The sequence below is a fragment of the Oryctolagus cuniculus genome, chromosome 12 (genome assembly GCF_964237555.1).
Source record: "Oryctolagus cuniculus chromosome 12, mOryCun1.1, whole genome shotgun sequence".
Classification (NCBI taxonomy): domain Eukaryota; kingdom Metazoa; phylum Chordata; class Mammalia; order Lagomorpha; family Leporidae; genus Oryctolagus; species Oryctolagus cuniculus.
In genome coordinates this window covers 3,433,586-3,459,016 of record NC_091443.1, presented here as the reverse complement: position 1 = coordinate 3,459,016, position 25,431 = coordinate 3,433,586, and the positions used below count along the sequence as shown (strand labels likewise).

Genomic DNA, 25,431 nt, shown 5'->3' with positions numbered 1-25,431 from the left:
CAGCAGCGCCACACGAGGAGGTGAGGTGAAGCCACCGGGGGCCGGGGGCAGGAGAAGCAGCCACTCAGTCACCACCGCGCTGTGTGCCACCTCCTACACCGCCCGGCACTGCGGCTCAGTGGGGGACAGGCAGGGGAGGCTCCGCCCAGGGGCTCCGATTCTGCCTCAAGGCGGCACAGGCTGGGAGAGCCCAGAAGCCGAGAGACCCTGGACTCGATCCCCAGGGTGACCGGAAGTCATCAGGGGCCCTCAGCGAGACATGCCAGCCACCCCGCAGGGAGGGGCGGGGCGTGGGAGATCAGCCCCGTGACAGGTGGTGCAGGGTGGCTCTGCACAGGCGGTGGAGTTCAGGTGGACCTGGGCCAGCGCCGGACACCTCGCTGGTTTCCTGCTGTGCAGCCTGGGGGCCGCGGTGCCCTCTGCAAGGCGGAGGAGGGGGAGGCAGCGTGCAGGGAGCACCTGTTCTGGGGGAGGGGACGATCACATTTCACACTGGAGGCCTCCACGCAGCGGCGTCTGGGGAGCTGCTGGACATGCAAATGGGAAGCCTGGGAGAGGGGAGGCGGCTCTGAGCAGAGCCAGAGAGGACTCTAGACACTGCCCAGCAGAAAAACGATGAACGCCCTGCATCCCGGAGGGACCAGAGATGTGGGACGGCCCTGGGGTTCCCACTGAGGGACAGGCTGGCTTCCGAGTAAAAGCGAGACAGGCTTTGGAAGGGAGGGAGTTGCCCTCTGCTGCCACTTCCAGCCCCTCTCCCTGGGCCAGGGGGGCTTTCACCATTTCCGGGTGCCTGGGCAAGCCTGGGGACCTGCACCTGTGGGCGTGACAATGTCATTGAGGTCCCTTCAGTGCCTCACCTTGGAGCTCCAGTCGTCTTTGGGTGCACACCCCCAGGGCGGGGTCTGGGGGAGCTCAGGGGTGGGACTAGGCCTCCAGCAGGAACCTCTGCGTAAGTTGGAGGAGGCAGCTGTGAGCGCGCAGTACCTGTTGAGGTGCCTGGTGGGGGTCTCAGAGGCCGGAGCCTCATCCGCCTTGGAGAGCGGCTGACCTGGTGCTCTGGTGGCGGCCACCGCCTTCTCCCCGAGGGCGGAAAGGGAGGCGTCTCCCTGTGACAGCCGTCACCGTCTCTGCTCTTTAGGCAAAGCCGCCTGGAGTTTACAAGAGGGCAGGGCCCAAACAGTTCCCCGCTGGACCCTGGATCCTGGTTCCTTAAGCGAGAGCCTGGCAAAGACATCCAGGCTGCACCTCACCGGGCTGCTCCAAGAATGTGGGGCGCGGGGCTGGGGCTGGGGGGAGGAGCGGGGAGCGGCGGGCGGGAGGATGTGGGAGCTGAAGCTGATTGTGATGAGCAGAGTGGGCCCAGGCCCAGGCAGAGGGCGAGGCAAGTGTGCGGAGAAGCGCCGTGGACGGACCCGGCGCCACCACCTGCTACAGCACCAAGCCGCCGTCAGCATGAGGCTGCCTGCCACGAGCCAGGCACAAAGACCACGCACCGCGTGATTCCGTGTGGATGAAATGTACCAAACAGCCCAGAATAGGCAAATCCCTGGAGGCAGAAGGTACAGTGTGGTTGTCTGGCTTGGGGCTTGGGGCGGGGAAGCAGCAGGAGTGGGGGGAAGTGGAGAAAGGGTCCCGGGTCTCCTCTGGGGGTGAAGACCTGTTTATTGAACTGTGCACTTTAAGTGGCTGGCGGGGGGGGGGGGGGGGGGGGGGCTGTGACTGAGCCTCCTTAGAGCTGGGGTGCATGAGGGGGTCGTTCTGTTACGAAAGTGAGCTAAGGTCCTCTCTCTCTCTCTCTCTCTCTCTCTCTCTGTGTGTGTGTGTGTGTGTGTGTGACAGATGCTGCTCCATCCTAAATGATGATGGATGAAACACTGTTCATTCCATCATTGCTCCATCACGAGAGAGCAGAGTGCAATCAAGAAATGTTCCCGGCCAGCACCGCGGCTCACTAGGCTAATCCTCCGCCTGCGGTGCCGGCACCCCGGGTTCTAGTCCCGGTCGGGGTGCCGGATTCTGTCCTGGTTGCTCCTCTTCCAGTCCAGCTCTCTGCTGTGGCCAGGGAGTGCAGTGGAGGATGGCCCAAGTGCTTGGGCCCTGCACCCCATGGGAGACCAGGAGGAAGCGCCCGGCTCCTGGCTCTAGATCGGCGCGGCGCTGGCCATGGTGGCCATTAGGGGAGTGAACCAATGGAAGGAAGACCTTTCTCTCTGTCTCTCCCTCTCACTGTCTAAATCTGCCTGTCAAAGGAAGGAAGGGAGGGAGGGAGGGAGGAAGGGAAGGAGGAAGGGAGGGAGGGAGGGAGGGAGGGAGGGAGGGAGGGAGGGAGGGAGGTTCCCAAAAACCACTTGCCCAGATTTCTATGGGGGCTCCCAGGGAGGCCTGGCCGGTTGAGACGTGTGGCAAGTGAACACGCGTTTTGCGTTTTGTAACAAATGTCACTCTGTCGCTGCTGGCAGTTGCAGTGTGCACACAAGCAGACCTCCCCCGTCCAGTGTGAAACTGGGGGTTGTGCCTGGAGGGTCCTGGGCGCAGAGCCAGAGGGCTGGCGCCTGGCACGTTGGGAAGATCCTGGAAGCCGGGGTTGTGGGGAGGGTGCTGGCCCAGGATGGACACGACTCACCACTCACAGTCTGGTGGACCCCGTAGAGCAGCCTTGAGCCCCAATTCCACTTCCTGCGTCCTGCCCTGCCCCTATCCAGCTGCCTGCAGACCCAAGGCGCATCCAGGTCCCCTGGGGCGAAACTCAGCTCTGGGCCCCCCGGAGCTTCCGATCCCATGGCCCTGCGCCAGGCCTAAGAATCTGCGTTTCCAAGCCCTCCGTGGTGCCCCTGCTGAATCTGACCCCACGCCGAAGCACCAAACGGTGGCCCACACCGAGAGCTGCAACAGTGAGGAACGTTCGTTCCCCGGGCACCCGGGCTGGGCAAGCTCTTCCGAGGCCCCTCGGCAGCCTCGCTCCAGGGCGCGCCTGAGACGCTCGGGGCAGGAAGGGTTAAGGAACAAGAGGTGGCCCTGCCCTGGGAAGGCCTGCGGGCCTGGAGGTCCCAGTCCCGGCTTCTTGCTGTGGGCTCAGCCCTGTAACTGCCTTAGATTAGGGAGAGCCTAGTAGGCGCAGCTGGGTAAATACCGCGCAGCCGGCTCCCGCGGTGTCCCGGTGGGCGGGATTTGCTCCCCCAGTCTGAGACCTCTCGGTGCTGACCCCGCTGAGACCCTCCCTGCAAGCGAGGATGCTGCCCAGGGCTCTGCATGTTGTCTTCAGGGCTCAAGGTGGCCTCACAGACACGGGGCCAAGTGCCTCCACGCGGCCCGCCAGCCGTGAGCTGACAGCACTTAGCACCTCTGGGTGATCAGAAACAAGCAACCCGGCCACAGGCCGCAGCAGGAACAGTGAATGACCTTGGACCCAAGAAGCCGTTGTCCTCAAAGCACTTGTGCAAGGATTTGAGATCACGGGTTTTGTCCTGGTGAAAGGAACGTCGGGAAACACGTGTGTGATGTTTTCTTTTTTCTTTTTTCTTTTTTTTTTTTTTATTTTTTGACAGGCAGAGTGGACAGTGAGAGAGAGAGACAGAGAGAAAGGTCTTCCTTTGCCATTGGTTCACCCTCCAATGGCCGCCGCGGCTGGCGCGCTGCGGCCGGCGCACCGCGCTGATCCGATGGCAGGAGCCAGGAGCCAGGTGCTTTTCCTGGTCTCCCATGGGGTGCAGGGCCCAAGCACCTGGGCCATCCTCCACTGCACTCCCTGGCCACAGCAGAGAGCTGGCCTGGAAGAGGGGCAACCGGGACAGAATCCGGCGCCCCCACCGGGACTAGAACCCGGTGTGCCGGTGCCGCTAGACGGAGGATTAGCCTAGTGAGCCGCAGCACCGGCCCGTGTGTGATGTTTTCTTACAGGAGCTCTCCCTGGAACGAGACAGGGAGAGCCCAGGCGTGTCGTCAGGCCCGTGAGACTCCCATGGGCTCCTGGGAAAGCATCGTGGGACAGCACGTGCGGGGCCCTATGGAAACCACACCAGGTCATGGCCGCGAACTAGGTTTGCTGGGAAGGTGAGAAACTCCTCGGCCCTGGGGAGATCAGGGTGGGCAAGGAGGAGAGGAGTGAGGGGTCAGGCGTGCCCACTCCCCCACCTGGCTTGGCAGGGGACATCTTGCTGTCCTGGGGTCAGTAGTGAGCTGATGTCCAGTTTCCCCCGCCTTGGAGGCTTCTACTGCTTCTGGGATGTCCCCTGGGTGTCTCCTTGGGTGACCCAGCACACATGGACCCCCTCAAGGTTCCTGGGGCGGGGGATTGCACCACTGCACCCATGTGGAGACCCAGGTGGAGTTCCAAGCTCCTGGCTCCGGCTTAGCCCAGCCATAGCCATTACGGCCATTTACAAGATGAAGCAGCAGATGGAAGCTTGCTCGCTCTCTCGCTCTCTCTCTCTCTTTCTCTCACCCTCTTTTAAATAATAAAATTTTTTTTTAATGAAAGCCTTTAACCCCTAAAGTATGGTACGGAGTCTTACAAATACAATTCTGACCTTGGAGCCAACCTGAGGGTCACACATTGAGCAGCTCGTGGGCGCCATTGGAGGCCACCCCACGACCCTGGCCCCAGCATGCGAGCCCCTCCCTGCCCATTCCCGACCTGCTTCCCCCGTGTCAGATCCCACCAGGTCCTTGGGTCCTGGGGGCCTTGCTAGCCGCATCTGCTATCCAGCACTTGGCACTGCACTGGTCTGACCTTGTCTCCAGACTCTGAACCGTCAGTCTTCCCCAGGTGTGCAGCTTCCCCAGGTGCCCCTACGCACACCAGGCCCCCCTGGCCTCCTGCCCCTCCTGCCCCACTGTCAGTGCCCTCTGGGCCTTCGGGACAACGGCGTGCCCCCAGGTTCCTCACCAAAGCCCACCTAAAGTCTTCTGTATGGGCGTCCCACCTGTTACAGCAGAGACGGTGTGGCAGGTGCACCAGCCACTCATGTAGCCTGGGCTCCAGGGATCCCCCAGGCCCTGAACTTAACTTTGTAACCTTTCTCTCTCAAAGAGGAGTCCAAAACACCCCGGGGAACTCAGGTCACGTGTATTAGCTTTTCATCATTGAAATACCTGAGACCAGGCACTCATGAAGAAAAAAGGCTGATGCAACTTAGGATTTGGGGGCTGAACGTGCACGACTTAGAACAGGCTCTGCCCAAGGCCCCTTGCCAGACGGCGGGCGCGTCTGCAGAGGGAGGCTCGCACGGTGAGGCAGGGAGCAGAGAGGTGGCGGGGGCACCCTTGCTCCCCACACTCCAGGGTTGCACAGAAATGCCTTCATCCCATTCCAGCCCCATGACCCAAGGACCACCCACCAGGCCCCGCCTCTTGAAGGCTCCACAGCCTCCTCCCCTGAACCACACCTCCAATCCACACCCCCCAGGGGACACCCGAGACATATCCAAACCACGGCACCCCGAGAGTCTGGTCCACCTGCAGTAGTGACAGGTCAAGCTCAGGGGCGCTCTGGGGACATCCACAGGTGCGACCCCGGGAGTCAAGCTGAGATGAGAGATGAGACAGAGCCCCCTTGCCGGGCCCCCGTCCACTTGTACATGCGGCCTCCCCACCCAGCCCCGCTCCCCCGGGGCCTCGGGGCCGAGGGAAGCCCCAGCACCCAGCTCTGCCTTCCCCTCCAGCTCGAGTGCCAACAGGAGCCGTGGGCTGGGGTTTGCCCAAGAGGTCAAGGGCACCTTGAACCCTAAGGGGGCTCGGTGCTGAGAAAGTGAAGGAAATCCCGGCTTCACCGGCATCCGCCAGGGACCGGGGAGGGGGAGGCCGAGGAGGCGGGGGGGGGGGGGAGGGGCAGCGTGGGCCCTGAACGCACACGCACTTCCAGTTTTGGAAAAACGTCTTCATCTTCCCAGAAATGACCCAGTGGAGCAATCACATGACATGATTTTCTCCTGTCATCAACGCGTAGCGATGGTTCCAGACGGAAAAGGCCAGAAGCCTGCTTTTAACCCCGTCGCCACTCCTGCGCTTACCCAAACGCTCGTCCCTGCCTCTTTCTCAACCGCTGGCCAAGGAGGCGTGGGGGGACCATGCAGCCATCCACCCGGCAGCCAGCGTGGACCTCGCTGGGCAGAGCCGGCAGCTGGGCCTGGGCCACAGCCTCGGTCCCCAGCCAGAGGAGCATCGATGGTGCCGGATCGCTTCTAGCACACCCTTAGGAGCCTGCGCGCTTCTGTCACCACGGCCTCTGGCAAGGCCACCCTTTCCTGCGAGACTCAGCTCTGGAGGCCCCAGGAAGCCCTGCCCGGGCACCTCCCACCACCACGGGGCTGAACCAGCCCCTGCGCCTCCCCAGGACCTCCCCCACGAACCCCCAGGAGCAGCGGGCCCCATGCATCCAAAGATGTCTCACCCTCAGACGCACCCTGGTCGATGGGAGACCTTTGTGGGGCCGCCTGCATCTGTACCGAAACTGAACAGACTGGGTCTCGTGCTCCTGCCCCAAATACCACAGCACCTCGGCGGCTTGCACAGTGCTCGCGCGCCGTCACCTACCACGGGTCACTGCAGGTATGGGGAGGTGTGCTAGGTCCTGTGCGAATCCCATACTAATCCCAATCTATGTCACAACAGGGACCAGAGCGCCACGGGTTTGGGTGTCCACGGGGATCCTGGGCCGACCTGCCACGGCCATGAGGGGCACCCACAATAGTGGGCGGGGTCTGCGGTCATTGCCCACTGTGGATCCCGCATCCCTCTCTCCCCTGCCTTCAGCCCCCTTCCTCCCGCCTCCCATCGCATCTCTGGGATCACAAGCTGCCGGTCTACAAACCAAGAAGCTGTGACTGGGACGGAGTAAGCTCCGCTCCATGTCCCAGGCAGGTGAGCCCCCACCCCTGCCGGGCACTGGGGCTCTGGGCATCCCGATCGCGGTCCTGTGGCTGCTGTGAGGCAGCTTTGGGGAAATGAAGATATCGGGGGGCAGAGGGTCCTCGAACACAGCTTCTCTGCCCTCAGACAGATGCCGGGATGAGAAATCCCGGACAGAGGCAGAAAATCCGGACGCAACACGGAGGCTCGCTGCGGCCGGCCGGGTGGGACGGGGACCCCTAGGAGAAGACTGCCACCCCCGGGCCCCGCCCACAGAGGTGCACCCCGCAGCCTGGGCCCAAGGTGACGCCGTCTCTCCTCGGGATCTCTCCTCGGGATCCATCCTCGGGATCTCTCCTTGGGATCTTTCCTTGGGATCTCTCCTTGGATCTCTCCTCGGGATCTCTCCTCGGGATCTGGACTTTGGTCAGCAATCCTCAGTGCTTTCCATGGCGGCAGGTCACCACGTTTGGAAACCGCCGAGAGCAGAGGCAAGCGCGCTGCAAGCTGCACAAGGCCCCCAGCCTCTCCTCTGCTGGAGCAGCTCAGGGCCCCCCCAGCCTCCCCTCTGCTGGAGCAGCTCAGGGCCCCCCCAGCCTCCCCTCTGCTGGAGCAGCTCAGGGCCCCCCCAGCCTCCCCTCTGCTGGAGCAGCTCAGGGCCCCCCCAGCCTCCCCTCTGCTGGAGCAGCTCAGGGCCCCCCCAGCCTCCCCTCTGCTGGAGCAGCTCAGGGCCCCCCCAGCCTCCCCTCTGCTGGAGCAGCTCAGGGCCCCCCCAGCCTCCCCTCTGCTAGAGCAGCTCAGGGCCCCCCCAGCCTCCCCTCTGCTGGAGCAGCTCAGGGCCCCCCCAGCCTCCCCTCTGCTGGAGCAGCTCAGGGCCCCCCCAGCCTCCCCTCTGCTGGAGCAGCTCAGGGCCTCCCCAGCCTCCCCTCTGCTGGAGCAGCTCAGGGCCCCCCCAGCCTCCCCTCTGCTGGAGCAGCTCAGGGCCCCCCCAGCCTCCCCTCTGCTGGAGCAGCTCAGGGCCCCCCCAGCCTCCCCTCTGCTGGAGCAGCTCAGGGCCCCCCCAGCCTCCCCTCTGCTGGAGCAGCTCAGGGCCCCCCCAGCCTCCCCTCTGCTGGAGCAGCTCAGGGCCCCCCCAGCCTCCCCTCTGCTGGAGCAGCTCAGGGCCCTCCCAGCCTCCCCTCTGCTGGAGCAGCTCAGGGCCCCCCCAGCCTCCCCTCTGCTGGAGCAGCTCAGGGCCCCCCCAGCCTCCCCTCTGCTAGAGCAGCTCAGGGCCCTCCCAGCCTCCCCTCTGCTGGAGCAGCTCAGGGGCGCCCCACCGCCTCCCCTCTGCTAGAGCAGCTCAGGGCCCTCCCAGTCTCCCCTCTGCTGGAGCAGCTCAGGCCCCCCCCCAGCCTCCCCTCTGCTGGAGCAGCTCAGGGCCCCCCCAGCCTCCCCTCTGCTGGAGCAGCTCAGGGGCGCCCCGTCACCTTCCCTCTGCCGGCCTGGCCTTCAGAGGACCCCGCCCAGCACAGCGGCTGCTCCGGGTTCACTCCCTGCCGTCCACGGTGCCTCGGCCCTCACAGGCCCCAGCAGGACCCCTGCCGGCTGGAACCTGCTTCCTAATTTGTGTCTGAGTGGACTTGCGCTCGATGACCCCACACTTCCCACTCCTTCCCACCAGGAGCCCCGGAAGAGGCAGAGGCTCACACTGTTGGCACAGGAGCGAGCGCTCCACACTTGTGCAATGGACGATGAGCCCACTCCCAACCCCTGCACCTGCTCTCTGCTCCCTGTCCCCTCTGGGCGGCTGAGAGCTGGGTTCCCAGCGACTGCCTCCTGGAGATGCAGGGACTTCCAGGATCCTGAAGTGCAGTCGGAATCCAAGTTGATGCTGGTGCAGAAGTAACTGGATCCTCACAAGAACCGAGCTCGGTGCTGGCTGTGCTGGGCTCACGCCCCTGGTCTGGGTCTGGATTGTAATGCTTGTTCCGGGTGCTTCTCCCACAGACAAGGGCATCCACGTACAGCTCACAGCAAGGACAGGATTCCGTGCACAGTGAGAGAAGAAGCATCCACCCACACGTGAGCGTGGGCCAGGCTACGCAGAGACCCACCCGTCAAGAGGGAGCCCGCGGCTTGCCCGTGAGAGGCAGGCGAAAAGACCAGCACCTGCGGGGTGGTCCTCTTTACGAGGTAGGGGGCACTGCCTTAATCAGACAACAGAGTGGGGTCTTAGGCTGAGACGCAGGGCATCCTGGGAAGGTTGCACTGTGGGGTTGCAAGACTCCCCACTGGCCTGGCCTGAACCAGCTGCGTCAACACACATCAGCCTCAACGTCGAAAGCTTCGAAGGTGCACGTGAGCTTGGCCCCGGCGTGCTGCCAGTCCCCGGGCGTCTCGCCGGCCGCCCACGCTGCTGCAGGTTCAGAGCACGGCTGCGGGCGACCGTGTGCCCAGGAAAGCTCAGTCGGCGCCACTGTGTGATCGCTCCTCTGTGGGTGAGGACAACGCTGTCAGATGCAGAGACTCCATGCACACCCACCGTCCCCTGCGGGGACCCAGGCAGGGGCTCGGGCTGCTCACCCTGCAGGTGAACAAGTGGCGAGTGGCGTATGGAGGCCTGTGCCGCATCCGAACCCTCCGCTGCCCCTGCCGCCAGTTGGCCTGCCAAGGCCACTCAGCCTCTGCCCCGGTGGGCCCGTCCACCCCTCCTGCCAGTGCCCGCTACGCCCAGAGCAGCAGAGAAAATGTCACAGGATTATCCAAAAAGTGGGAGAAAGAAAAGTGACTTTTAAACTCCTCGCCAAAGGACTAGAGAATAAAACTGATCTTTGCCACGTGGAAGAACGCCCCGAAAATGAGGCGCTGGGGGGAGAGCAGCGAACCCTAGGGGCCGTCCACAGTCCGGCCTAGGATGGGCTGGGGGGTTCCTTGGAGAGCGAGGCCTGGCCTGTGGGGGAGCACAGAAGGGAACCCCGGCTGGGGAGTGCCCAGCCCCGGGGGGGAGCCGGGAAGCCGGGAAGCCGGGCCTTCTCCAGACGCTGGGCCTGCTGGGATCCCATTACCCACACTGATGAGAGTTTAATGATTAATTAGGGACTAGCTCACCCAGAGCCCCTGCAGGGGGATTATGCAAAGCAGCCGAGACCCTGGCCAGGGGCTGAATATCTCCTGGTGCTGACCGAGCCCTGCTCGCCTCTGCGAAGGCCTGAGCAGAAAACCCACAGGGGAGCAGCTCCTGGAGCCGCCATCCAGCCTCCTCACTTCGGCTGCTTTCACGGAACACCTGCCCCGAGAAAGGCAAAAGAACCTTAGGAGACAGCGGACCCAGGCCCGGGCCCCCGCCCCGTCTGCAGCCCTGTTGTCTTCCAGATCCTCAGCCCAGCCCCCAGCCCCCGGGACCACGGAGCTCACCAGCGGCATGCGATGCCTCTCCTCCTGCGCCCTCCACCACACGGAGCCCTGAGCACCCAGGTCCCTCCTAGCAACTGCCCTGGGCATCCGTAAGCCGGCACTCGCTGCAGGCTCCTGGGAACTGCTCCTGACCGTGTGGACAACGGGGGCTCCGGAACCCTACGCCCCTGGCTCCCGGGAACTGCTCCTGACCATGTGGACAACAGGGGCTCCAGAACCCTGCGCCTGCCCCAGGCTCCTGACCGTGTGGACAAGGGGGCTCCGAAACCCTGCGCCCCTGGCTCCTGACCGTGTGGACAAGGGGGCTCCGGAACCCTGCGCCCCAGGGGCTTCTGGCTAACTCCACCTGCTCTACTACCACCGCCGCCACGAGCAGCGGCTGAAGACTCAGTCACGTGGCACACACTGGCAAACCTTTTCTGTCGAGGGCCGGGCGGTAACTGCCCTGGGCTTTCTGGGCCGTGCGGTCCCCGCTGCCGCTCCTCCACTCTGCTGCTGAAGCGCAGAGGCGGCCCCAGCCCACACCCACACAGGCGAGCACGGCCATGTCCCAATAAAGCTTTATTGACAAGCACAGCCGGTGAGCCAGGGCGTGGCTGCCATCCACACTGCTCCTGCTGCAGCATTTTTTAAGGCTTTCTTTGGGGTATTTATTCCTGAAAGTCTCTGACCCTGAGCACAGGTGGTACAGACCTAAACAGGTTAAACCAGAGGCTTCCAGGGGGAGCAGGTTAGCGCTGGTGACACTGGCGATGTCTGGGGACCAAGGTCGCTTTCCTAGGTGGATTGTGTACTCGAGTGGGACACAGAGCTTAGAAGGGACCCGCCCACACTGACTTAACTGATGTTTCTGCTCTCGGGGCCCCGCCTTTTATTTTGATTGTGAGCCCCACAAATTAAGTTCCCGATCCTGCTAGAGACTTACTGTCACTGCAGGGGAAGGGTGTGGGGGCGTGCCCCTGGCCGCTGGAGGCTGGGGCTGCTGCCGGACGTGGCCACAGCCACATGAAGAACATCCGAACTCCAGCCGTGCGAGGCTCAGAGCGCTCGGTGAAGCCGCGTGAAATGGCCAAGACCCTCGGCAGACGTGTGTGGGGGCACCGGCAGGCCTCGCAGGAGCGTGTGGGCTGCAGCCCCACCTCGGCTGCCCAGCCGGCTCCCTGCTAACGCACACCCTGAGGACAGCAAGGGTGTCTCTCACCACGTCCCTGGGCCCCTGCGACTCCTCAGAGACCCGGATGGAGCCCCTGGCTCCGGGCTCCGGGCTCCAGCCTGGCCCAGCCCTGGCTGTTGCAGCATTTGGGGAATGAACCAATAGATGAAGCTCTCTCCCCCCGCCCCCGCCACTCTCCTTTCCAAATAAATACATTCTTTACATTGTCAAGAATCTGTCATTTTTGGTCTATGAACAATGTTGTGTAGGCCCTGTTAGCCGGCAAATAACCACACACCGTGCGGCCTGAACCAGCTGCGCTTTCTGTCTTCACCAGACTCACGGGGGAAGAGCTGTCTCAGCCTCTGCGTTTCTGATGACTTTCTGCTCACCGCCAATAGACCCCTCGGACTACGCCCCCAATTTCTGTGCTCACAAATGTATGCGTGCTGTTTTCTCTGGGTGCGTCAATGCGTGCACACAGCAGGGAGATGCGGAGCCGCGTGGCTGAATCCCCCAGGACCCCTGGCCCGACACGCCGCTCCCCTTCTCAGAGCCAGCCCGAGGGCCGCCTCCTCAGGGCCGGACGCGGCAGTGCCCTGGATCCTCTGGGGCATCCTTTACCTGCCCTGGTGCCCTGCCCGCGACAGCGCAGAGAACCCGGCCCGGCCCGGCCCGGCCCCGCTCGGCTTCGCCAGCCTGTGGGCGGGGCCTCCAGCTGTGCCTCCTGGAGCAGCGTCTCCCATCCCTGCGCCTCTGCCCCCTCGTGTGTCCTTGCTGGATCCAGTGTCACCTCTCAGTTTCCATTCCCTAATTCCTCCCTCCCGGCGCGCCTTGTCGCAGATGGATTATTGCCCTAGTTAAAGTCTGCTGGGACGGGCGCCTCTCAGAGCTGTGGAACAAAACGGAACGTTCTCGTGCCTGATTCAGACCAAAGCTCCACGCACAGGCCTGACCCTGGCAGAGACCGTCTGGGGCCCGGACTCTGACGTCCCAGCGTCCACTGTGGCTTGCAGAGGGGAGCAGAGCCCCGCTCGGGCACGGTGTGGGCACGCGTGGGCACGGCGAGTGCATCCACACACATGCTTGTCCACTGTTAACACAGCTGCACCTGAGAAAGCCTGGAGATGGGCAGGAACCCCCAGAGCCACAGAGGCAGCCGGGAAGACCCCCGAGAGAGCTGCTGATCACGGAGAAGCCCCCACGCTGTCTGGACAGCCTCCCGTGGGATGAGACGCTCGCCGAATGGGGCCCCCACCCCAGCCCGCAGCAGGCCCCCAGGGGTCCACCTTCCCCTGCCCTCCTGACCTTTCGGCTCCCACAGAGGCCACACTTGGCGTCCAGGAGCAAAGCCAAGCGCCCCCAACTGTCCCACGAGGGACACACTGTCCCCGACTGTCACACGGGCTGGTTGCCCTGGATGCAAGGCCTGACAAAGCCTCGGCCACCTCAGGGATGGAGAAGGGTGGCCTTGGACACCTGAGCGGAGCCATCTCCCCCACGCACCGCTCAGGGGAAAGGACCCACGGGCCGGAGGAGGGGCCCTGCTGGCCCGGGAGGACGCCCCCCGCCCAGCTGAGCTGCCCCAGCAACGCTGCATGTGAGTCTTCGGGGGAGACTGGGTCGCGCCTGTGCCAGCCACGGCCCTGTCCCAGTGGACACCCTGAGACAGGGCACACGCAGGAGAAACTGAGGTGTGAGACGAGGAAATTCGCGTGCAGAAGGGACGAGTCCCCGACTCACGCTTTGCGGTCGTCTCCGTGTGCGGTCCGGCTGCGTGAAGTCCGCTCACTCGGCCCTGCAGGGTCACCACCCTGCCCCCACAAGGCTCTCGTCCTTCCAAGCCTGAGTCCAGCCTGGCTGCACACTCGCTCCCCGCTCCTCCCCCGCTGCCCCCAGCCGCTGCCTCTGTCTCTGAGAAGCCTGCTTGGGTGGCGCCTGGACGGACCATCCTTGTCCTTGCGTGCCTGGCTCGTTCCACTGGGTGCCGCCCCCTCTGGGGCGTCCTCGCTGCACCCATGCCAGGGCCCCGTCTGCGTCTCCTGCACGCACCTGCGTTTCCACTCATCCACCCGTGGCCTGGGCTGCTTGTACTGCTACTGTGAACGTGACCGTGCGATACCTGCTCAGCTCTGCGCCGCTTTCTGAATGCATGTTCCCAAGTCCGGCCTGGGAGGCGCTGTGTCTCAGCTGCTCGGCGCAGGACCTGGGAGGCTGTGCCGGCAACAGGACGCTGGCTGGGAACAAGGCCAGAGCAGGCTGGGGACCAGGAGCAGAGCCTGAAGTCACTCTGTATCTCTGCAGGGCCTGTGTGCTCCCGCGGGGTCCACGTCACCCAGGCAGAGCGCTGGGCTCCAGCCACACTTGTCCTCCCAGCACCTGTCCCCACCCTCGCCCCCACAGGGGCCTGGGAGCAGCTTCCATGGCATAAGTGTTAGTCCCAACGCCCTGAGGATGGCCAGCCGGCCCTTCCAGCCCTGCGCCAGGTTCAAGCGCGTCCCTCCTACCCGGAGGCCTGGCTGTTTGTCTTGGGGAGCCTATGAGGCCCAGGACAGCTCTCCCAGGTGCCCTGGCTGACGTCAGGCCCAAGGACACAAGCGAAGAGGGGAGCAGGGGCCGCAGGGCTGCGGGAGAGGCTGCTGTCCCCGCACGCATCCCTGGGAAGGCGCGGTGCACACCCGGCCACGGCTCACCCTGTGACTTGGAAAGGCGAGTCGGCTCTGCTCTGCAGGGTAGCACAGACGCGAGACAGACAAGGAGAGACCCAGAAGGGCCGGCAGCACCGGCACACCCCCGCCCTGCTCTCACGGCCCTGCTCTGGGCGCCTGCCACTGGTGACCTCACAGGAGCCTCACTCCAGCCATAGGGAAAAGGGCCCAGCCGCTGCGTGGTTTGCCCGGTCACGTTGGGGTCACGGGGTCAGCTTTGTTCTCTCACTCCCCTCCCCCACTTCCCCCTCCCTGCAGGCTTCCCCCGTTGAAGCACCTCGCTGGTTACAAAGGGTTAAAACCCCCAGACTTGAAGACTGGTGCCATCCGGAACCCAGGGGAGAAGGTTCCGGAACCAACATTCTCCTCCCCTCGCACTGGGCTGGGGGACAGGAGGCTCTGCTGGCCATTAGCTCCCACGACACCCTGGCCACCCTGTGGCTGCGCAGGCAGGGACGTCATGAGTGTCCATCGCACTGCCAGGTCACGGCCAGGTCCCTCCCGGAGCTGCGTCCATACCAACCTCGGGGAGCCGTCACTGAGATGAGGAGCAGGCGGAGTCTTCTGACAGCCGCGTCAGTTCAGGCGTGTTTTAAGGCTGGAGCCGGCGTTTGGCGCAGTGGTGAAGTCACTGCCTGGACCCTGCATCCCGCACCCGAGTGCCGGGTTCGAGTCCCAGCTCCTCCAGTCTGATGCAGCTTCTCCAACGCACACGCCGGGAGGCGGCAGATGATGGCCCAAGCACATGGATCTCTGGTCCACGAGGGAGACCCAAACGGAAGTCCAAGCTCCTGGCTTCAGCTTGGCCCAGCCTTGGCTGTTGGTAGCCACTGGAGTAGTGAACCAGCAGATGGAAGATCAGTGTGTGTGTGTGTGTGTGTGTCCATCTCTGTGTCTCTGCCTTCCAGATGTTAAAAAAAAAAATGAAAAGAAATAAAACTAGGAAAATGGGTCACGTGACCAAGAGGACCAACAAGTGCAGAGCGCGCGGGGCAGCCGGCAGACTGGGAACTGGGGCAGAGCTTCTCTGGAGCCGACTTGAGGCAGGCCCCTTCCTAGGGAAAAGCAGCCCCCCTCTCACATCATCATCTGAGCCTACAAGCCCCCACCCCTCGAGGCGGGGTCACCTGCTCAGAGCACAGCCAATCAGAAATGTCTGATGTCTGACCGACGCCCAGCCGCACGTGATCACGCGTGCTCCCCCGCAGTCCAGGCCTTGGCGACAGCTCAGATGCTGAGCCTACTGCTGACTTAAGGGCTGACGACTGTTGATGACAAGGTGACTGCGAACCTGTCGGGACCCCGCTGCACTGACACGCTGCCGGCTTACAGAAAATATTTAAAGACTCGAAGTCACCAGCGAACAATCCAGAAACTGTCAAGAGGGCTGCGGGGACTGGGCTTCCCTGAGTGTTCGCCCCGTGGGTAATGAAATCCCTCTTATTTTATCTCTGTTAAGTCATGGGACTTCAGAGCAGAGAGAGCTCCAAGTCGGAACCCACTGTCTTCGTTAGCAAGAGCCCAAGGCCAGGGAGATGAGTTAACTTCCTGGAGGTCAGACGCCGCTGAGCCCGGCGTGGAGCAGGCCACAGACTCGGATGGGCCCGAGCTCTACTGAGTGCCAGCCCCTGGCTGGGCGCGGCCGCACGAGGGCTCTCTGCCATCCCCGTCGCCTGGGCACGCAGTGCAGGTGGTTTGCCTGAGGTCACAAAGCTGTCAAGTCAAACTTCTCCGCCTGCCCCACTGGCTCCTTGCTGTCTGTGCTCTGACGCTGATGCTGGGGACATAGAAGCAAGAACAAAGGGGTCTCCCAACGCCCCAGCGCGTCTCCCGCATCTGGGAGCGAGGCGGCCCAGACGGCCGTGGGACAGCAGGCCATGGCAGATCCAGATTTTGTAGGGCTTGAGGCTCATCAAACTTGGTGACCTTCTTTTAGTACAAAAGTCATGGGGGCGGGCATTTGGTGTAGTGGTTAAGACACCACTTGGGATGCCAGCATCCTTAACAGAGTGCAGGTGCTCCTCCCCATTCCAGCTTCCGGCTAACGTGCACTTGGGGAAGGAGCAGGTGATGGCTCAAGTACCTGGACCCTGCCATCCAGGTGGGAGCCCCACACTGAGTCCCTGGCTGCCTGCCCCAGTCCTGGCCAGTGTAGGCATTCGGAGAGTAAATCAGTGGATGGGAGATGCTCTCTCTCTCTCTCTCTCTCTCTCTCTCTCTCTGTCTTTCAAAGGGTAAAATGAATAAATAAATTTTAAAAATAAAAAGTTTGGTATAAAGTATTTTACTTAGAATAAGACTCAATAAATTACAAATTTCAAAAAACTAATCAGCTATGACAGACACTGCACCACCCAGAAAAATAACCCCATCTTTTTATTAACTACCTGCTCCACGTCCACACTGCCCTTCCCCACATACTATGTGCCCTGCACACTCTCTGATTGCTTCCTCCTGTGACCACATAATATTTTCTTTCTTAAGATTCATTTATTTATTTACTTATTTGAAAGGCACTCAGAGACAGAGATCAAGAGATCTTCCTTCTCTGGTTCTCTCCCTACACAGCTACAACGGCTGGGGCCGGAGCAGGTCGAGCCAGGAGCCTGGAGCTCCACCTGGGTTTCCCACATGGGTGCAGGGGCCCAATATTCCGGCCATGATCTGCTGCTTTGCCAGGTGCATTAGCAGGGAGCTGGACAGAAAGGGGAGCAGCCAGGACCAGCCCGCGCTCACGTGGGAGGCCCGATCACAGGCGGCAGCATCACTGGCTGCCCACGAAGCCGACTCCAGACCACGTAACATTCGCTATGCAGAAAATACATGACTGGGTGCTGCCTCTGACACACTTCAGAGATGTGATTTCTACTCTTGAGACTTCAGAATGTTTCCACTTCTGACGAATTTCTGACCTGTACGTGCCAATTTTTAGGGCTGTTATCCAATTGGAGAAAATCAAGTTTACCTGAGCTGTGGTTTTCCTAGGGTTCGTCAAGTTTCCTTCTGGAGTAAGGGAGGGTGTGGGAACTCATGACTCACTGGCCAGTTCGTTAGGGATGTCCTTGTCGCTGTGTGTTGCAAGTCTCAGATGTCTTGTTAATGTCAGCATTTTCAGGCAACTCAGCAAGAAACCCAACTCTGTTCCCAAAGTGTTTGTAGGGTTCACTTCTCTTAATTAACTGAATTATCAAAAGAAAAAAACCTGAGGATTTAGTCACCACTTCTATTAGAGTATCTTTCTCTCAATGAATTGCTTCTTTGAACATTTCTTAAATGTTTTTTACAGTTTCTTATATCAGAAGGTGGGAGCTTGGCACAGCGGTTAAGACTGCACTTACTGGCCAGCGCCGTGGCTCATAGGCTAATCCTGCGTCGCCGGCACCCCTGGTTCTAGTCCCCATTGGGGAACCGGATGCTGTCCCAGTTGCTCCTCTTCCAGTCCAGCTCTCTGCTGTGGCCCGGGAGTGCAGTGAAGGATGGCCAGGTCCTTGGCCCTGCACCTGCATGGGAGACCAGGAGGAAGCACCTGGCTCCTGGCTTTGGATTGGCGCAGTGCGCCGGCCGCAGCAGCCATTTGGGGGGGTGAACCAACAGAAGGAAGACCTTTCTGTCTCTCTCTCTGAATGTCTAACTGCCTGTCAAAAAAAAGACTCCACTTGCAACCCCCACACCCTATATCAGACGCTTTGCTACAAGCCCCAGTCCACTTTCCGTGTGGGTGATGGCTCAAGTACTTGGGTCCCTGCCGCCCACACGGGGGAAACCCCGATTAAGGTCCAGACCTGGCTGTTCTGAGTACAGAGGAGTGAACCAGCCAGAGAAGTTCTCTCTCTCTCTCTCTCTCTCTCTCTCCCTAATAAAATAAATACATAAACAAATGATTTAAGACCCTAATGAGTTCTACTGATGCTATTATTAATTTTGAGTGCATTTTGTCCACACCTCCTTCAATTTACCTAAACTGACCTCAGTTCTCCAGTAAACAAATTTAAAGATAACAAAATAAGTTGGCTTACATCTACATCCAAACTAGGAGTCTGTGATTTCTCACTCCTTTTACTGAAACGTTCCAAAACACACTTCCAAATCCCAAGAAAAACCACATGCTCACGCCCCACCCACGTTCTGAAAACGGTTTGGCCCTGCGTTGACGTTCAGGCTCGGCTTCCAAGTTTCTGAGACATCGCTGAGAGTTCTCGACACGTCGTCCCGGGTGGCAAGACACCACGCTCCCGGAAGTCTGAGCTTGGCAAGTCTGCGAGGCAGATACGCAGCAGAAGCAAACTGCAGAAAGAGTTCACTTTGGGCGTGGTGAGGGCTGAGGGCGGCCGGTGGACAGGCAGGGAGCTCCCTGGAGACAGACAGCTCCCTGGAGAGCTAACAGGTGGGCAGGCAACACCAGGGCAAGGTGTGCCCTGGGTGAGGGCAGTCCAGCAGGGGCGGGGCGCAGGCTAAGTGCAGGGGAGAATGGGGGGGTCGGTTTCCCTTGGGGGAGGGCGGGGAGGGCCCCGCAGCTCCGTGCATGCACTCGGCACCGCTGAACTGCAAACACGGCTGAGAGCGAGGCCAACTCCTCCTCCCCAGCAGGAGAGCCACACCAGCTCCCTCCCGCCCTGCCACCTCCATCTGGAGCTGCGCCCATTTCCAGACGGGTCTAAGGGCAGTCTCCACGGCCTGCCCCAGACACTCAGTCGCTGCTTGTGCTGAGCCGAACTCCCGGGCCAGTGTGCCGACCCATCTCCCAGGCTGTGTGGACCCTGCATAGGGGTGCCTGTGTGGGAAGCCAGCTTTCCCGTCTCCGGTGGCAAACGCTTGGCTCAGTGGGCTTGGTTATAAGAAACTCAAACTCCGCCCTTCTGCAGCCCTCCGGCAACGGATGGTGATCGGGTCGCGCCACACCCTGCCCAGCTAGGTGCCACGCTGAGCAGTGTGTGGGGGACAGAGCCGGGGTGGGGTGAGGGGTGCTTCAGGGAGCTGGCCGGATGCGGGGCCCGGGAGGCCCTGCCAAGAAGCAGGGGGAATCCAGGTGGTGCCCCACTTTCTGACTCACAGAATTCCCGGGAAAGGCGGGCTTTTGCCTTAAGACATCCATGGAGCACAGATGCACACGGATTCGCACCGCACCCCACAAAGGTGCGTGTGGATTACGTGTGTCCATGCATTCCGTGCACATCACACACGCAGAGTCAAAACACAAGAACCGGCCGACGCCGCGGCTCACTTGGTTAATCCTCTGCCTGCGACACCGGCACACCGGGTTCTAGTTCCGGTTGGGGCACTGGATTCTGTCCCAGTTGCTCCTCTTCCAGTCCAGCTCTCTGCTGTGGCTCGAGAAGGCAGTGGAGGATGGCCCAAGTGCTTGGGAGACCAGGAGGAAGCACCTGGCTCCTGGCTTTGGATCAGGCAGCACACCAGCCGTAGTGGCCATTTGGGGAGTGAACCAACAGAAGGAAGACCTTTCTCTCTCTCTCTCTTTCTAACTCTGCCTGTCAAAAATAAATAAATAAATAAATAAATAAATAAATACAAAAAAAAAAAAAAAAAAAAACAACAAGACATCCGCCAGGTCAGAACCCCGGAGCCATCAAACAAGGAAAAAAAAAAAAAAGGAACCAGGACTGCACCTGGGCGGGGAGCTCAGAGCTCAGGGCCGGTGAGGCCGCCCAGCCGCTGCTCCCGCTCGCTGGTAGCGTCCAGAGCCCGGGACCCTGCCCAGCACGGGACCAGGCACCTCCCCTCGGAGCCCCAGGCCCGGCCGCGGCCCACGCTCCACCCGCGGCGGCCAGAGGGAGATTTCCGCCCTGCCCCCCCAGCGTCCAGCACGGGCCTGGGTGCGGCCACTGCCCAGGGAGGGTCGCCGCCGGGGTCGCCCGCGAACCTGATGGCCCGGCCGCTCCACTTCCCGCCCACGGCGCCGCCACGCGTCTTTCCCGCCACAGGGCACATCGCGAGGCCGCGTTTTCCTCCTAGTTCTCTTTTTCTGCTTCATTTTTGAGCTTCCTCGGAGTCCAATGCCGAGCCCAGAGCCTGAGCGGGAGCCTCGGCGGTCTAACGCGGCGCCTGAGCGGTTTCCCTCGCGGCGAGGAATCGGATCGGATCGGGGAGAGGCCGAGACTGGGGAGGGGTCGCCTGGCTGTGCTGGCCTGGGGCAGGAGCCCACCTGAGCCGGGGGAGGCCTGGTCCCCCGTGGCTGGGGAAGGGGCCTGGGGGTTCCTTCTTTTGGGGCTCGCGGGTTTCTCCCTGATACCGATGTTTAAACATCTTTTTTTTTTTAAATACTTATTTGAAAGAGTTACAGAAGAAAGGGGAGAGAGAGGTCCTCCATCCGCTGGTTCACTCCCCAGACGGCCTCAGTGGCCAGCGCTGGCCAGACTGAAGCCAGGAGCCAGGAGCTTCATCGGGGTCTCCCACACAGGTGACGGGGACCAAGCACTCGGGCCATCTTCCTCTGCTTGGGCAAGTGCGTTAGCAGGAAGCTGCACTGGAAGTGGAGCAGCCGGACCTTGGACCAGTAAAAGGCTGTAGGAATTGGGTAATGATAAACAAGTAAGCCAATGAAGAAATAATAAAATTTTGATAATTAAGGAATTAAAGTGGGGTGACATGATAGAGAGGCCATTCTGCATTTTTACACCAAGGTGTGAACTGATGGAAGCAGAAGTGGGGGTTCCCCAGGTATTGGGAATGGCTAAGACAAGGGTCCTGGGGCAGGAGCAGGCTGTGGATGGGCTATCTAGAGACAGCGGTCCATGCGGCTAAGGCAGAGACATGGTCAGAGAGGCAGACACAGGAGACCACACTGCAAGGGCACGGTAAACCAGGGTGGGCTGCTGGGAGGTCTTGCGCAGGAGACACTGTCTCAGTGCACCCGGATTCGAGAGCACCGAGATGGCGGCAGAGAGACCCAGCCCCGGGCAGCGCCGTGGAGCAGACAGAGCGAGGGGCTTAGACTAGGCTGTGGGGCAGACAGAAGTGGATGCAGTCGGCACAAGCGGGCTTCAAGGGGTTCGTGGAAAATGTGTATCATGAAAAACTGCATGGGTCTCTAACACTTTCTGAGCCACAGCAAACTTTTTAATTCCATTTCGTCTTGAGCCTTTGAGGTTCCCATGGCTTTGCTAATGGACGGATGCCCCTAGGAGTTCCCCTCTCCTCCCCACGAGGCCTCCAGCTCCAAGTCCAGTCGCTCCCCCGCGTTCACCTCTACTCCCTGCCTTTGGGTTCTCTGTCAACGCCTGGGACCTCAATCACCTTCCCCAAACAGGCTCAAGCCGTTTTTTTCTTTCCTTGAGACCCTTGTGGCTCTATCCGCTCCCAGCAGCTATTTAAGGAGGGACCAGCGGTTGACTCAGCGGTCAGAGAGCGCACACATCTCATGGCAGCTTGCCAGTGGGAGCAGGGGGCCAAGGATCCGAATCCGGGTCTTCACGGTCCAGAACCGTCGCTTCTGCCGCTGTGCCGTGCTAAATCCACAGGGTGCACCCGGCTCTCAGTGACCACCACCATCTGTGCCCCCTGGCTCCACAATCATAGCGAGTGGCTGCCCAACTGCCGTAAATACCCAGCCTCCCTTGCAGCTGGCGTGGCTGGATACCCAGCCTCCCTTGCAGCTGGCGTGGCTGGCTCACCCCCCGCCGCAGATGAGGGGAAGTGATCTCACAGGCAGAGCCCTGCCTCCTCCACAGGCCGCGACACAGGCTTGGCAGCAACCCAGCTCAAGTCTGCAGTCACAGGAAGGCTGGGGGGGCGGGGGAACAATGGCTTCTAAGGGGCGCGCACCCCTGGCAAGCGCCTCAGACTGATGGGGGGCAGGGTATAGAAACTTTGTTCTCGAAGTTGGCGTTGGCTCTGTCACAGCAGCCTAGCCATCCCCCAAATACGATCTCTGTATTTTTTTTTTTTGACAGGCAGAGTTAGTGAGAGAGAAAGAGACAGAGAGAAAGGTCTTCCTTCCGTTGGTTCACCCCCCCAAATGGCCGCCACGGCTGCCACGGCCGCCACGGCCGGCACGCTATGCCGATCGAAGCCAGGAGCCAGGTGCTTCCTCCTGGTCTCCCATGGGGTGCAGGGACAAGCACTTGGGCCATCCTCCACTGCCTTCCCGGGCCACAGCAGAGAGCTGGACTGGAAGAGGAGCAACCGGGACAGAATCCGGCGCCCCGACCAGGACTAGAACCCGGGGTGCCAGCGCCGCAGGCAGAGGATTAGCCTAGTGAGCCGCGGCGCCAGCCAATCTCTGTATTTTTAAATACTAGTGACTTCTTTTGTTTAAAAATAACCCCGCACCGCAAGCCGTACCTGCAGACCACAGGTAGGTCCTGGAGTCTCCCACTCCCGCCCGTGGCTGAATCTGTGGAACCTGCGGACAGGTGCGATGCCAGGTGCTCTTCCGGGAGAAGGAACCTCCAAATCTCGGGTTTTTTGGCAACCAGAATCAAGAAAAGATCTCTACTCGTGAGGTGTGGGTGTGCGAAGTTCTTTTGATCAGCCATTGAGAGCCCCCATAAAGGCTCAAAATGTGGCGCTGTTACAGTTTGCATAACAGTTTGGCCACCTCCCCGAAGGCCCAGGTATTGGTCCCCTAAGTCTTCTGTTCATGATTAATGGATTAGAGTTGATGCTTACTGGGTCAGGGCTGGGGACTTGGCCTAATTAAGGTGTCTGGGAGGTGGCCCAGGGGACAACTGCACATCACTGGGTGTGCCTTCGGCTCTTAGGAGAGGGTGGGTTATAAAAGCCGATCTGGGTCTAGGTTCTCTCTCTCTCTCTCTCTCTCTCTCTCTCTCTCTCTCTCTCCTCCCTCCCGCCCCCTTCTGGGCTTGTCATGTGATCCTTTCTCTGTATAGGTTCCCCCATCCGACACCCTCAACAGACCCCAGGCCAATAGGGTCGCCTGATCTCGTACTTCTTGAACTTCTGAAGCCGTGAACCAATGTAACCCTTTCCCTTTATAAGTCAGCTCCTTTCTCTCTTTTTGTAAAGGTTTATTTTTATTTATTTATTTGAAGGAAGAGAGGAAAGACAGAGAGAGATCTTCCACCTGCTGGTTCGCTCCCCAGATGGCAGCAACAGCCAGGGCTGGCCAGGCTGAAGCCAGCGGCCGGAGCTCCTCCTGGGTCTCTCACAGGGGCTCAGGGACCCAGGTGCGTGGCCTTCACCAGCTGCCCCCAGCGCATGGGCAGGAAGCCAGATCTGTAGCAGGGGAGCAGGCACTGCGACTGTGGGGATGTGGCTGCTCATTCCCTGTGCCACGGTGCCGGTCCCTCCCTGCTTCCGTCAGCCTCACGTCAGATCAGATCCGCCCAGTGAGGACCACCTCTTCCAGGAAGACGTCCTAACCCTCCAGCCGTCATCTGCACCCCCGACTCTGGATTCCTCCTGTCTCTCGCTCCCTCCTCCCTGCAGCGTCCACTCCAGGAAGTCGCAGGGGCTCCCACGCAGCAGTCTGGTGGGCACGGAGCCCAGGAGGGTGGCCTCGACGTAGCATTTGCACACACATCACAGCCGCAGAATGATATGGGGAGGGGCTGGCTGGACGGTGGGCTTGCTAAGCCCCGGCTGGAGTCCAGCTTCCTCGAGTGTTCTTTCTCCCACTGCTGTGGGCCCCCGAAGGACAGACCTGCATCCCAAGTCAGTGAGGAGCCCCATGCCCGACAAGGAGAAAGTGTCTCTGGGAGGCCCCACGCTGGAGGGAGACGCAGCTTCCTGTGGTCACCTGTTGCCCCCAGCCTCACGAGACCCGGGGGGTGACAATCGGCTCTACCTTCGTCCCCGGGCTCCTTCGAGCCTTCTGCACCGGCTGCTCCCTTCAGCCACCCTTTCCTTTTGAACCTGAATTTACCAGAAAGACGTCACAGCAGAGCTCCTGTCGCAAAGGGCCGTCCCCCAGGGCCAGCTCGCACGTGGCTTCATGGCAGAAGAAACCCCTGAGTCCCCGAGGGTGCACTGTGGCACTGCAGGCGCCGCCCTCACAGCCACAGCAGAAACTGCACCCCGAGGTGTGATGGCCCCGGGGAGCCCCCCACAGGGCTCACGGCCCCTTCTCTGCGGCACTAAATCCCCCTAACCCGGCGGCGTCCGCAGAGGCAGGAGGGGAAAGCGGCCAAGAAGAGCTGGAAGCCGTCGGTCCCTCTCTTCCTCTGTGAACTCGAGGCCAGACCCTCACGTCCCCCTGGGCAGCTGCGCGCAGGGGAGAGGGAGAAGCCACAGAGCCGTCAGCCGGGGACAGCTCACATCACACTCCTTCGCCCTAGCTGCTCCTGTGGCTGCTGCTGTCAACGCTTGAACCCAGGGCAGCCTGTGTTCGGTGCACATCCCCAAAGCATGCGGGCCCTTCTGGGGAAGACGAGGGTCCCTGCAGCTCTGTGTTAGGCTGTTGGCTGAAGGCATGCAGGATTGTTCATCTGCACACTAGACACACCCCGAAGTCCCATTCACATCCGGGCGCTCCTTTGTGTGTGTATCCCAGCAGACGTGTGCAGTTCCAACCTAATCAAGTGCGTTAGGAGTGGCATCTATACTCACCCAGCAGGGCGGCTGCTGGCTGGGCAGAGAATGGTCCTTCCTCGCCCCCCAGAGAGCTTTCCGCCAGCTCCCTTTTAGAAAGCGAGGCTTCTGCTTACAGATCTCTTGCGAATGCCAGGCCGCGTGGAAGGGAGAGCAGCCAGGCAGCTATCCGCTGGGAGTCGGCGGAGTGTGCCTCTTAGGTGCCTGGCACCGCGGTAAGGGCCGACTCCCAGCCGCGTGGCCCTGGGGAAGGGTCACGCTGAGCGAGACGGGCGTCAGCAAGGAGAGGGGCCAAGTCTGGGGTGTGCCCTGCGGGGGTAAGGAGATGAGTAAGGGAAGCAAGACGCACACGCTCCCCAGCCGAGACCAGGCAGCGCCTCTGTGGATCACAGGGGGCTCGGGCCCAGCAGAGCTGAAAGCGTCGTTCCAGGTCAGAGCGAACTGCACCGAGCAGCCACGCTCCCCGCGAAATCACATGGATGTTACTTATATCGCGGCTGCAGATTCTCCAAACACGCTCGGCCCACAGGACGCAGAGCGCTGCGTGGGGACCGCGGGCGTGCACAACGGCCGTGTTTCGCGGGGCTGCCCCCTTGTCACTGACAAGTCCGAAGAATTCGCACCGGACCAATGCTCAGAGACAGCTTGCGCTGTCTGGGACAGGCTGCAGGCCCTGGCTGACATGGGCGCGAGCTGCGAGTCCAGGCCGACGGCTCCTGCCCGCCGAGACCCAGCCAGGGTTTCAGACCCGCCCGCGGCTCCGGGCCTCCGGGGCGCGCGGCTGCAGACGCGGCCGTGCACTGAATGCTGAGCGGTCTCTGG

The 25,431-nt window shown here is 61.4% G+C and overlaps 1 long non-coding RNA gene across 1 annotated transcript; it reads left to right on the top strand.

Moving 5' to 3' along the window:
- Positions 1-202: 202 nt before the first annotated feature.
- LOC138844590 (uncharacterized) lies at positions 203-4,487 on the top strand. The gene is made up of 2 exons (XR_011380532.1): positions 203-1,562; positions 3,901-4,487. It is a non-coding gene; the product is annotated as an uncharacterized lncRNA (long non-coding RNA).
- Positions 4,488-25,431: the final 20,944 nt, after the last annotated feature.